The sequence below is a fragment of the Cricetulus griseus genome (assembly GCF_003668045.3).
Source record: "Cricetulus griseus strain 17A/GY chromosome 1 unlocalized genomic scaffold, alternate assembly CriGri-PICRH-1.0 chr1_1, whole genome shotgun sequence".
In the NCBI taxonomy this organism is placed as follows: Eukaryota; Metazoa; Chordata; class Mammalia; order Rodentia; family Cricetidae; genus Cricetulus; species Cricetulus griseus.
Window position 1 is genome coordinate 99,060,769 of NW_023276807.1, and position 12,990 is coordinate 99,073,758.

Here is a 12,990-nt window from a genome sequence, read left to right on the forward strand (position 1 = left end):
CCGGTCGCGCATTGTCAGTTACTTGGCCAATGTCACCGGGACATATCAGACACCGCAGGTGCCACACGCAATGCTCTCTGCCCCCGCCTGGGCTCCTCCCCAGGCTGTCACATAACTTCTGAGCTTAGTGGTTCTCAGCTCTGTAAGTATTCATTCGCTTTTGTATGCTTTCTGGGCAGAAGTATTAGATATATTTCCGTAGGTGCTGAGAACAGATACATCTACATGTCTGGAGAGCTGTATTTTCAGTAGTACTTAGGTAGTTTTGATGCACTGCCGAGGTTGAGACTCTTAAAGAGCACACCCCAAGCTGAACTCTGCTTTCCTTTCCCCCAAGAATCGGTAACATTAGTTAACAACTAATCAATATGTCACAAAATCGGTGTGATGGATTATAGCCAACATCTTAAAAACGAGGTAGGATACAATAAAATACACTATATCAGCGTATATCCTACAGGAAAGAGTCTGGAAAGTTCTGTTATGGCATCTATAAATAACATTTATCCAGCCAGATATCCTTAATAGGGTATGCTAATACAATAACTCCAGGATCAAAGGTGTTCCAAGGTCAGCCTGGGCAGCATAGTGAATTTGAGGCCAGTCTAGGTTACAGAGTAAGAGCATGTTTTTTGTTTTTTTGGTTTTTTTTCCTTGAGACAGGGTTTCTCTGTGTAGCTTTAAGAGCATGTTTTTAAAAAGAGAAAAAAAGCTCACACCTTTAATCCCAGCAGAGACAGTCGATGTGTGTTCGAGGCCAACCTGGTCTACAGAGTGAATCCCAGGACAGTCAAGGTTACACAGAGAAACCCTGTCTCAAAAAACAAAAAGGGGGGAAAAATCCCAAAAGGAATATTAAAAACACTTCGGAGGAGTTGAGGAGATGACTTAGTGAATCAGAGTGTTTGCTGTGCAGTCATGAAGACCTGAGTTCATGAGCACCAACATACAAAGTGGGGCATGGCTGTTCATGCCTTTGACCCCAGCATTGGGGGTGGTGGCACAAGGCTGCTCCCCAGAACTTCCTTAGCCTACACAGTGAGCTTTTAGTGAAGTGACAGACCTTGCCTCAAAGGCAGTAATGTAGGGAATAGAGAAATGCCTGACACTCTACTCTGGCCTCTTGTCATGCTCCTGCATGACACCACATGCATACAGACCCTGCCCAAAACAAAAACAGTGCCTTGGACATGTACATGCTGCTTTCAAAGCTAGTTCCCTGTATTGCCTTCTCCTATTCCCCTAACCTGTCCTAAACACACCCGTCATGAACTGCCCTCCAAATGTAAGCCTTACCAAGCTTCACCCTCTTCCAGACTCCTAAAGGAAGTCCCATAGCCTATAGGAATACATTCAGGGTTCTCTGTGATCCCTCAGGATCTAGTGTCCATGAGCTTTACTTACTTACATCTAGTTCTGCTATCAAGAATTTCTTTAGGGGCCGGGCAGTGGTGGCACAATGCATTTAATCCTAGCATTCAGGAGACAGGGGCAGGCAGATCTCTGAGTTCCAGGCCAGCCTGGTCTACAGAGAGAATTCTAGGACAGCCAGAGTTATACAGAAAAACCCTGTCTCTGTGTCGAAAACACCTGGCCAAAGGGGGAAATTTCTGTGGATACGTCTTTTTCATTATCTATCTATCTATCTATCTATCTATCTATCTATCTATCTATCTATCTATCTATCTATCGACAGGGTCTCTCTATATAGCCCTGGCTATCCTGTAACTCTCTATATAGACCATTCTGGCCTCTAACTCACAGAGATCCACCCACCTCTGCCTCCCAAATGCTGGGATTAAAGGCATGTGCCACCACCGCCTGGCTAAAAGGCTTGCCTTTTGAAGTCATATTTTCACAGCACTCATTTCCAGCTGGGTGCAGTGGCTCTCACTTGTACTCTAGCAACTTTGGAAGCTGAGACAGGAATATTGTGAGTTGGGGACTAACCTGGGCAATATATAAGAGTCTAACATTTAAAACATGTAAAGATATATAACTGGGGATCTTGTACCTGTAATCCCAGTACTTGTGAGGCTGAGACAAGAGGGTTGCTGATAGTTCAAGGTGAGACTGGACTACAAAGTAAGTCCTTGTCTCAAAAACCAAAAAGAACCAGGCATGATGGCACACACCTTTCTTTACTCCTAGCACTTAGGAGGCAGCAGCAGATCTCTGTGAGTTTGAGACCAGCCTGGTCTATATAGCACCAACCAGGGCTACATAGTGAAATTTTGTCTCTCAAAAAAAGCAGGCAAGCAAATGAACAATAAAACAACCCTTTCCCCAAGATTGGTTACCTTGCAGAGAATAAGGGCCTTTGGGACATTCAGCCCTAAATAGGACATCTGTATCACATCCTCAAAGCTCAGAGATCTGTGTGGATAAGGGGGCAGAAGGATGGTCAAAGCCAGAAATGGTGGATGGCTTCAAGGAAAGAGCTTTTTCCATATACATCAGGGCAGATGCATACAGAAATGAACTCACAGACTGGTAGACTGGTATCATGTACAAGACTTGTACAAGGAGGCATAATTGGGTAGATTCCTGAGTTCCAGGCCAGCTACAGCTACACAGAAAAATCTTGTCTCGAAAGAGAAGAAGACTTGCCACAAGCTCAAGTCAGAAAAAATCCCAGCACCGAGAGGGGAAATGGACACAAATCCCATCCATCCCTAGCCAAGAAGCTTTTTGCAAGTGTTAGCTGCTGGGAGAGGGAAAATCAATTCCCTTCGATGGAGTGACACTGGTATATCAGCCACATTCCAGTCAGTCAACACAATTTGGACTTCATGTATTTGTGTTTTTTGTTTTAAGAAAAAGGGCTGAAGAGATGGCTCAGTGGTTAAGAGCATTGGTTGCTCTTCCAGGGGTTCTGAGTTCAATTCCCAGCAACCATGTGGTGCCTTAGAACCATTTATAATGGGAGCTGATGCCTTCTGTCATGAAGAAGTACAGGAAAACAGATCACTCATATACATAAATAAATCTTTGGGAAAAAAAAAAAAGACTGTGGCCGGGCAGGTGGTGGCTCACGCCTTTAATGCCAGCACTCGGGAGGCAGAGGCAGGTGGATCTGTGTGAGTTCGAGACCAGCCTGGTCTACAAGAGCTAGTTCCAGGACAGCCTCCAAAGAAAAGACTGTGAAGTTGGATATGTAGGGAGGTGCGGGGAGGGAAAGAATATGATCAAAATACAGTGTATGAAATTCTCAAAAAATAACTAAAAATCATTAAAAAGAAAAAAGATCAGCTCACTTTTTGTAATCATAAGTACTTGGGAGGCAGAGGCCAAAGGATAACTGAGTTCAAGGGCAGTTATTGCTATATATTAAGACCCTACCTAGTAAAACAAAACCCTGGAATAAAAATAAATAAGCAAATGTTAGTTCATGGGCTGCCCATCTCATATTATTTAAACCTCTGCACACACCTGACCCCAAATTTTTGTAAGAGTTAATGTATTTGTCTAAGAGTAAAAGCCTAGTGAACCAAATGGTAATGATAGTTATTCCTGGGTAAAAGCTTTATTAATTGATTTTCAAAATCTTGTACAGGGGAATTTGATTATTTTCATAATGGGGGGAAAAACCCTAACCCAACCCCCACAGAATAAAAAAGGAAAACTTTGATTTTTACTTTCTGTTGGTGACTTAGCCCATAACTTTCTAACCTTTTTATTATGCATAGTATTTAATGTTTTGCCCTCTGAAATAATACTAGGTATATAGATGCATTGCAGAAATAATACGGCTAGGCATTAGCCTAGAGAGATGGATTAGTGGCTAAGAGCACTAGTTGGTCTTGGAGAGGACCTAGGTTCCATTCCCAGGATCCCCATATGGCTCACAACCATATGTAACTCCTGTTCCAGGGGATCTATGCCCTCTTTTTGGCCTCTGGACACCAGACATGCACATCAGGCACATACCTGCATGCAGGCAAAACACACATAAAATAATGCAAATAAGTAAATAAATAAGCCAGGCATGATGGCTCACACCAATAGTCCTAGCACTTAGAAGGCAGAGGCAAGCATATCTAAAGTTCAAGGTCATTCTTAACTATATAGCAAATTCAAGGCCAGCCTGGGCTATATGAGACTCAGAGCAACAACAACAAAACATCTGTGGGAAGGGGAGAATTACTACTTTATTAGATTTAATATACCCATATAAAGAAATCAGAAGGCATTCAAAGAGAAAAATATGGCCCATTCAAAAGGGGAAAAAAGTATATTCCTGAAAAAAGCCCCATGGCAGCTCTGCATAACGTAACTTCAAGCAAAAACTGGCATTGTGTATAACTGTGACCTCAGCACTGAGGAGGGAAGTGGAGGCAGGAGAAACAGAAAGCCAAGGTCATTCTTCGCTGTATAATAAGTTAGTCAGGGCCATATGAGACCATTGTCTCAAACAATAACAAGCTCAAAGATATATTTTTGGTGGCTGGAAAGATGGTTTAGTAGTTAAGGGCACTGGGTACTCTTGCAGAGGACCCAGGTTTGATTCTCAGCACCTACACAGAGGCTCACAACATACTTATCTCCAGTTCCAGGGGATCCTAATGCCTTTTCTGGCTTCACAGGCACCAGGCATGCACATACATATATGCAAGCAAATGTGTGCCCCCATTACATTTTTTTAAAGATACATGATATGGTAGTTTCTTTGGGGGGGGTAATTGGCCCCCACAAGCTTTAGGGAGTGGTACTGCTAGGAGGTATGGCTTTGTTGGAGTAGGTATGGCATTTTGGAGGAAGTGTGTCACTGTGTAGGAGGGCTTGGAGGTCTCATATGTATCTAAGCCACACCCAGTGTCACAGTCCATTTCCTGTTGCCTTCAGATCAGATGTAGCTAGCACCATGTCTGTTTTCATGTCACCATGCTTCCTGCCATAATGATAATGGACTGAACCTCTGAAACTGTACATGAGCCACTCCAATTAAATGTAAACAACAAAAAAATGTTTTCCTTTACAGTTGATGCCATAGTCATGGTGTCTCTTCACAGCAACCTAACTAAGACACATGAAAAACAGTTAATTATGTATACATTATGTTTGTGTACCACATGTGTGCCTGGTGCCTGAGAAAACAAGAAAAGGATACTGGATTTCCTGGAACTATAGTTATAGATGGTTGTGAGCTAGTAAAATGGGTGATGGAAGTATAATCCAGGTCCTTTGCTGGGGCAGTCAGTGCTCTTAACTACTGATCCATCTCCTAGCTGCTAAAAAGATACATTTTAAAGTTACATTTATTTATTTGTGGATGGGTGTATGGGTAGGTATATGAGTCTGTTCTCTCCTTCCATCATGTGGGTTTCAGTGATTGAATTTGGGTCAGCATGCTTAAATTTGGTTGGTGGCAAGTTCCTTTACCTATTGAGCCATCTCATTAGCCCTCTCAAAGATAAATTCTTAAAGATGTTCTGAGAATTAATAGATAATGTGGAAAATATAAGAAAAGTATGTGTGCATAAGATACCAGGGCAACTAAAGAGATGCAGATGCTGAAAAGAGCCAGGGTGATGGGCATGCTAGTCCTGGTTAGCATTGACTATAAACTTGAAGCCAACTAGAATCACTTGAGAAGAGCTTCAGTTGAGAAGTTATCTAGATCAGTTTGGCCTGTGGATATTGTCTTGATAACTGATGTGGGAGGGCCCAGCCTACTGTGGGCAACTCCATTCTCTAGTCAGGTGATCTTCAATTATGTAAGAAAGTTTAGGCATGAGCCAGTGTGGCAACTAACAAGCAGCAACCTCCCTGGTCCCTGCCTTATTTCTTTATGAAGTAAATTCCATGATTGGAGATAATGCTTGGTGGAAGAGCAAGCAGGCCTGCCTTCAAGTTCTATCTTGACTTCCTTCAGTGATAAACTGTGACCTGGAATTTTAAGTCAGTGAGCCTTTTCATAAGTTGCTTTTGGTCAGTGTTTTATCATAGAAACAAAACGACAGCAATGCTTGGAATCCTAGCGCTTAGGAAGTGGAGGTATAGGGATCTTAAATATGATTTCAGGCTAGACTTATGAGGCCCGGTTTTTATTTTTTATTTTATTTTATTATTTTATTTTATTTTATTGTTTTGTTTTGTTTTGTTTTGTTGAGACAGGGTTTCTCTGCCTAGCCCTGGCTATCCTGGAACTCCATCTGTAGACCAGGCTGTCCTCAGACTCAGAGATCTGCCTGACTCTGTCTCCCAAGTGCTGGGATTAAAGGCATACGCCACCACTGCCCAGCCACTTTTTTTTGGGGGGGGGGCGGCTGGTAGTTGGAGACAAGGTTTCTCTGTGTAGCTTTGGAGCCTGTCCTGGAACTCATGCTGTAGGCCAGGCTGACCTTGTGCTCCACCAATGCCCAGCTGCCCAGCCAGTTTTTGTTTCTTGTGTAACTTTCACTTAATTCACAGTTCTGGCAGTTAGACACATAAGGTTGGGCAGCTGTAACTCCTCAATTTCCGCCTCCCAGTGCTCCCTGGTGAAAAGCTGGAAAGGCAAGCAGTAGTGCAAAAAGACAAAGGTGTGTCATCCCCTCAAAAAACGCATTCTAGAGGCTAGAGAGATGGTTGTACTCTTAAGTCATCCCATATAATGTAAAACAGTGGCACAGCCTGCGGGTTGCCCTGAGAGCATTTTATAAGCAGCTTTTGACTTGATTTTGAAGTTGGAGGATCTTGCTCTGGATGTACAAATAAACACCACCATCTGCCGACAACAGGGGTGGGTACCACCCATGGAGCACAGACTAGTTAATGACTTACTCCTGGAAAAAGAGATGGGGCGATTCTGTAAATTTATTGGGGTAAATGGAGATGCTGGGGTGTGTGGGCAGATTAAAATCATATCAAATAAATCAGGTCCAAGAACTTATCTGACATGCTAGCCTGGGGAAAAGTTGTAATTCCCTCAACCTGGACCTCAAAAAGTGGTAGACACCTAGTGGCAATGATCCGCCTACCCTGTCATCTTATCCTTGGGGTATGAAATATAGAGAACTAGTTCTCTGCCTTTGACCTTGGAGCTGGAACTCTGCAGCTTTACTTTCAACCCTGTCAACAACAGTTTCTTCCATTGTCTTAAGTCAGTGTTCTACTGCTATAAAGAGACACCATGACCAAAGCAACTCTTACAAGAGAAAGAGCATTTAATTGGGACTTGCTTACAATTTCAGATGTTTAGTTCATTATCAGGGAGGGAGCACAGTGGCAGGAAGGCAGACATGGTTCTGGAGAAGTAACTGAGAGGTCTATGTTCTGATCTGCAGGTAGCAGGAAGAGAGAGACATTGACTGGGTCTGGCTTGGGCTTTTGAAACTCCAGAACCCACCCCTAGTAACACACTTCCTCCAACAAGGCCACTCCTCCTAATCCTTCTCAAGTAATGCCACTCCCTGACTAAACATTCAAATATCTGAGCCTATGGGGGCCATTCTTACTCAGACCACCACACCAGTGGTTGGTTGGGTTCATTATGTTAGCAATATAGATTCTACTTGCATTTCTCTCGGCCCACTTGAACTCTGATGTAGCCTCCTTGTATTCTTTCTGAAAACCATATATATATGTATGCATATAGATATATTTACTGTGTGCTATGTGATGTCAGACTAATATTAGTAATTAAGTTTGGAATAATTGGGGCTGAGGAGATGACTCGGTGGTTAAGTGCCTGATATTCAAGTCTGAAGACTGGAATTCAGATCTCTAGAACCAAGATAAATGTCAAGTGGGTGTTGCAACTGTAATTTCAGCCTCAGAAGGCAGAGACAGATTGTGCACAGATAAGCCAACTAGGAACACTAGCCCTATTGGCCTAAGCTTGGGGTTTGATTGAGAAGACTCTGCCTCCTTGAATAAAAATAATGGATGGTGTTCATTTCCAGCATCACCATCAGGGTTCCATATACACATATGCATGCATGCTACAGGAAAAAAAAAAAAATATTGTGATGAAAGGACCTGCATTTGCCTTGACCAGATTACCCAAGGTAAACAGGATTACCTGGCTGCCGCCGAAACCGTTGAATCTTGTGAATTTGCCAATACTTTCGACACCATAGAAAGATACATGGTTGTTTCTGGCATAGTATGCTTACAGCACTCACTGTATAGTAGAGGATGACCATGAACTTTTTTATTCTCCTGCTCCTGCCTCTGAGTGCTATGATTACAGGGCTTTGCTACCACATCCAGTTTTCCCCATTTGTAAGCATTTTATTTTTCTGTAAATTGTTTTTGTATGTGTATCTAATTGCCTTGATAGAATTTTTAGTCCTTTATTACTAAACCCCTATAGAAGTGATTAAAATAGGTTTCTCTCCCCTCTCTCCTTCCTTCTTTATTCCCCTCTCTTCTTTCTCTCTTCCCTCTTTCCTCTTCCCCTTTTCCTTCCTCCCCATATTTCCCTTCCTTTTCTTTTTTTGTGACAGTGTCTCACTAGGAAGTCCAGACTTGCCTCAAACTCACTAAGTATTGCCCTGGCTGGGTGTGAACTCACAGTCCTCCTGCTTCAGCCCCCTGAGTGCTGGCATTACTGATGTGAACCACCATTTAGTTCTGTCTTTTGAGGATCAGTTGAAGAAAGAGGGTCACTCCAGAAAGTAGTTGAGGCTTTCTGACAGCAGGGAGGAACAGTTTTTATGAACTGAACCCAGAACAGCTGTGCAAAGGCTTATTTATTGATTGTTACACAAAGTTTTGGGTTTGTTGTTGTTTTTTTCAAGACAGGCTTCTCTGTGTAACAGTCCTGGCTGTCCTGGAACTCTCTTTGTAGACCAGGCTGGCCTCAAAATCACAGAGATCCACCTGCCTCTGCCTCCTGAGTGCTGGGATTAAAGGTGTGTGCCACCACCACCACTACCTGGCTACAAAGTTGTTTTTTGGGTAAAACAAGTTCCTCATACCAAAGCCCCTGATCTAATCTATATGTTTTCTGAATGAAAACATCACACCCTGCAACTTTAGTCCTTATGGCGTACTGTTTGCAGTACCCAATAATGCAATATGATCCAGGTGTGCCAGACCAAAGTCATGCAAAGGCTGTAAAGCTCCTTCAGAAAAACAGCTTTACAGAAAACGATTTCTGCAAGTTTTAGGTACTTATAGAAAACAACTATTTCATTCCAATGTTTTCCTTAGATAAAATTATTCTACTATTTTTTCCTCTATAGGCAGTCTACAAACTGAGTATATCCCCAGCTTAGTATACAATCCCTTTAATATGAGGTTGGATTCAATTTGCTTGTGCCCCCCTTCCTCTCTGTCTCCTCTCCTCTTCCCTCCCTCCCTGAGTTTTCACTATGTAGCCCCAGTTGGCCTCAAACTTATAATCCTTCTGCCTCCTTCTGAGTGCTAAGATTACAGGCAAGCCACTACTCCTGAAGAGACGGTGGGAAGGTGGAGAGAGATTGAGATTGAACCCAAAGCCTCACATATGGTAGGTATTCCCAGCCCATATTTATTTAATTAAAAAACTATATATATGTTTGTGTAGGTATGTGTAACGATAACTCTTTTCGCCAGCTGCCTGGGTTTTGCCGCTGCTTTAGGGCCCCCAAATAACACACAGAGTCTTATATTAGTTACAGTGCTGCTGGCCAGTGACTAAGATTTCTTATTTGCTAGCTCAGTCTTAATTATCAACCACAACTACTAATCTATATATTTTTATAAGGACTTATCTTACCGAGGATGCTGGCTGGCCTTATGCATCCCGTCTTCCTGGGATCACATGGTGACCTGATTCGCCAACCAATAAGACAAACATATACACAGAAGGATCTCCCGAATCAGGTATGTGCACAAGTGCAGGTGCCCATTGAAGCCAGAAGGTGGCACTGATCCCCCTGATGTAGGTGTAGAGAATCGCTGGAAAATTTGTGGTGTGCTCTTAACTGCTGAGCTCCTGCCACGACCTAGACCATTTTTAAAACCACTTTTTTTGTTGTTGTTGTTGAGACAGGGTCTCACTGTGTAGTTCTGGCTGTCCTGGAACTCACTCTGTAGACCAGGCTGGCCTACAGAGATTCACCTGTGTCTGCCTCTTAGTGCTGGCCATTTCAGGATTTCTGTAGCTAAATTCTGAGGGATATTGGTCAGTAGATTACTTTATTTATCTAGTTTTACTTTATTTCAACACCAACCCCTTTCTTTCCTGGATTTGTTATTAGAGTAATGCTGGCCTTATGCATTGAATTAGGAGCCTATCCTTTCTCTTCTGCTTTTAAAGCAGGATTGGTGTTAATTTTCTAAAAACTTGGAAGAACTCACTAGTGAAGACATTTGATCCTAGACTTCGGAAGTTTTTGATAGTGATTCAATGTTTTTACTTCTTACAGGGTCATTTAGATTTTCAGGATTTTTCTTTTATTTATATATGTGTCTGTGTGGGCATGTCCATGAAGGTCAGAAGACAGCTTGTGTTTGTGTGTGTGTGTGGGTGGGGGGGGGGCGTTGGTTCTTCCTTTTACCATATGGGTCCTTAGTCATGGGAACAGGTACCTTTACCTGTTGAGCCATCTTTTTTTTTTTTTTTTGGTTTTTTGAGACAGGGTTTCTCTGTGGCTTTGGAGGCTATCCTGGAACTAGCTCTTGTAGACCAGGCTGGTCTCGAACTCACAGAGATCCACCTACCTCTGCCTCCCGAGTGCTGGGATTAAAGGCGTGCCCCACCAACACCCGGCTGTTGAGCCATCTTGCATGCCCATATTTTCAGACTTTTTTTTTTTTACTCGGTTTATGTTATAGTTTGGATGTGAAATGTCCCCCATGGCTTATGTGTTTTTGGTTTATGTTATAGTTTGGATGTGAAATGTCCCCCATGGCTCATGTGTCTGCATACTAGTGATACTCTTTACTCTAATAACTTCAAAATAATTTATATTTCTGAAAATTTGCTCATTTCATCTGGTATATCTAATTTGTTGGTGTTCAATTCTTCTTTTGATCTTTTCCCATAAGATTAATAGCATTGCCTCCATTAATATTTCTGAATTTAGTTGTATATGCCCCCCCTTTGTCAGTTTGGCAAAATGTCAATTTTTTTTCAAGAAACAAAACCTGTTTTTTAATTGTGTGTGTATATGTGTGTGGGGAGGGGTCTATGTGCACATACATTTGGGTGCCCAAAGAAGCCAGGGGCATTAGCTCTTCTAAGAGCTAGAGTTGTTTCAGGCTGCTGTGAGCTACCTGATATTGGTGCTGGGAACTGGACTCAGGTCCTCTGGAAGAGCAGTATATGCTCTATCTTAGACATCTCTAGCCACAAGAAACAACTTTGGGGACTGGTGATGCAGCTCAATTGGTAGAATCTTGACCTAGCACACATACAGCCCTAGCTTCACCTCCTAGCAACACGTACATCTGCTGTGGTGGTACTTGCTAGTAGCCCCAGCACTGGGGAAGTGGAGGCAGGAGAATCAGAAGTTCAAAGTCATCATTGACTTAGAGCAAGTTGTTAAGGGCCAGATTAATTTTTTTAAAAAATGGGCCTAATAGCTGGGCAGTGGTGGCACATGCCTTTAATCCCAGCACTCGGGAGGCAGAGGCAGATGGATTTCTGAATTCGAGGCCAGTCTGGTCTACAGAGCAAGTTCTAGGACAGATAGGGCTATTACACAAGAGACTCTGTCTCAAAAAAACAAAAAACTAAAAATGAACAATTTGGGTTTAAAGGGTTGGCTCTGTGGTTAAGAGCACTGTTGCTCTTGCAGAGGACCCAGATTCAATTCCCAGGACCCACATGCAGCTCACAACTGCTTGTAATTCCAGTCCCAAGGTATCCATGTGGTATACAGACATACATGCAGGTAAAACACTCATACACATAAGATAATCTTTTTAAAAGGTTTAATAAAGCATTCAGTTGTGCTTAGCAGACTATTTGCTTAGCATATGGAAGGAAGGTCTTTGGTTCAATCTTAGCACTACAAATTAAATAAATCAATTTATTAGTTGGCTTTTAAAATATTAATTCAAGCTATCTGAAATTATTTCTGATTGTAAGGTTTTGTTTTTTAACATTTTATTTGTTTAGTTGGGGTTAGGGCAGGAACCATGTGTGTCAGGGTCCATGTGTCAGAGGACATCTTATGGCAGTACATTCTCTTATACTATCACATGGTCCTAGTAGGGACTGAATTCAGGTTGATAGGCATGGCAACAGGTGCCTTTACCCACTGAACCATCTCACCAGCTATTTTTTGAGAGAGTCTCATATATCATATACTTCATGTTAGCGTCAGACTCCTTATGTAGCAGAAGCTGGCCTTGAATTCCTGATTCTCTTGCCTCCGTCTCCCAAGAGGTACTGGGATTATAGATGTCTTAACATAAATTTTGACGCATCTACTACACTGAATTCTCATGTGTTTGACAAGTTATTGTTTTCTGAGAATAAATGTTGTCTTGCTGTCAGTAGTTTATATTTATTTATTTATTTGGTTTTTTTGAGACAGGATTTCTCTGTGTAGCTTTGGAGCCTATCCTGGCACTCACTCTGGAGATCAGGTTCTGGCCTTGAACTCACAGAGATCCGCCTGCCTCTGCCTCCCGAGTTCTGGGATTAAGGGCATGCACAGTCAGTGCTTTTAACCCCTGAGCCATCTTTCCAGCCCCACAACAAGCTTGTTTTTAATTTAAATAAAAAAAATCTGCAAAGAAAAAAAAGAAGATAGACTGGAAAGATGGGAAATGGTTAAAAGCACTTGCTGCTTGTGGTTTGAATGAGAATGGTCCCATAGGCTCATATGTTTTAGTGCCTGGTCTCCAGTTGGTAGAACTTGTTGGCCTTGTTGAAGGGGAGGGTGTCACTGGAGCTGGGCTTGGAGGTTTCAACAGACCATTCCTGGACATCCCTCAAAAGATGCAAGCTCTCAGCTCCTGCTCCAGTGCCATGTTCCCTGCTATGACAGTCATATACTCTAACCTTTTGAAACTATAAGCCTCAAATAAACACTTTCTTCTATAAGTTGTGTTGGTCATGCTGTT

The 12,990-nt window shown here is 42.4% G+C and overlaps 1 protein-coding gene across 2 annotated transcripts in view; it reads left to right on the forward strand.

Moving 5' to 3' along the window:
- Positions 1–6: 6 nt before the first annotated feature.
- The window catches only part of Urgcp (upregulator of cell proliferation), a 47,552-nt gene continuing 34,568 nt past the window's right edge, over positions 7–12,990 (forward strand). Inside the window, exons 1-2 of one of the 2 annotated variants that reach the window (XM_027388198.2) lie at positions 7–142; positions 9,677–9,795. The gene's annotated coding sequence lies outside the window, so the exon portion shown is untranslated. Of the gene's footprint in view, positions 143–8,783; positions 9,440–9,676; positions 9,796–12,990 lie in introns of those variants that run through there. The other variant, XM_027388197.2, reaches the window with a different exon arrangement.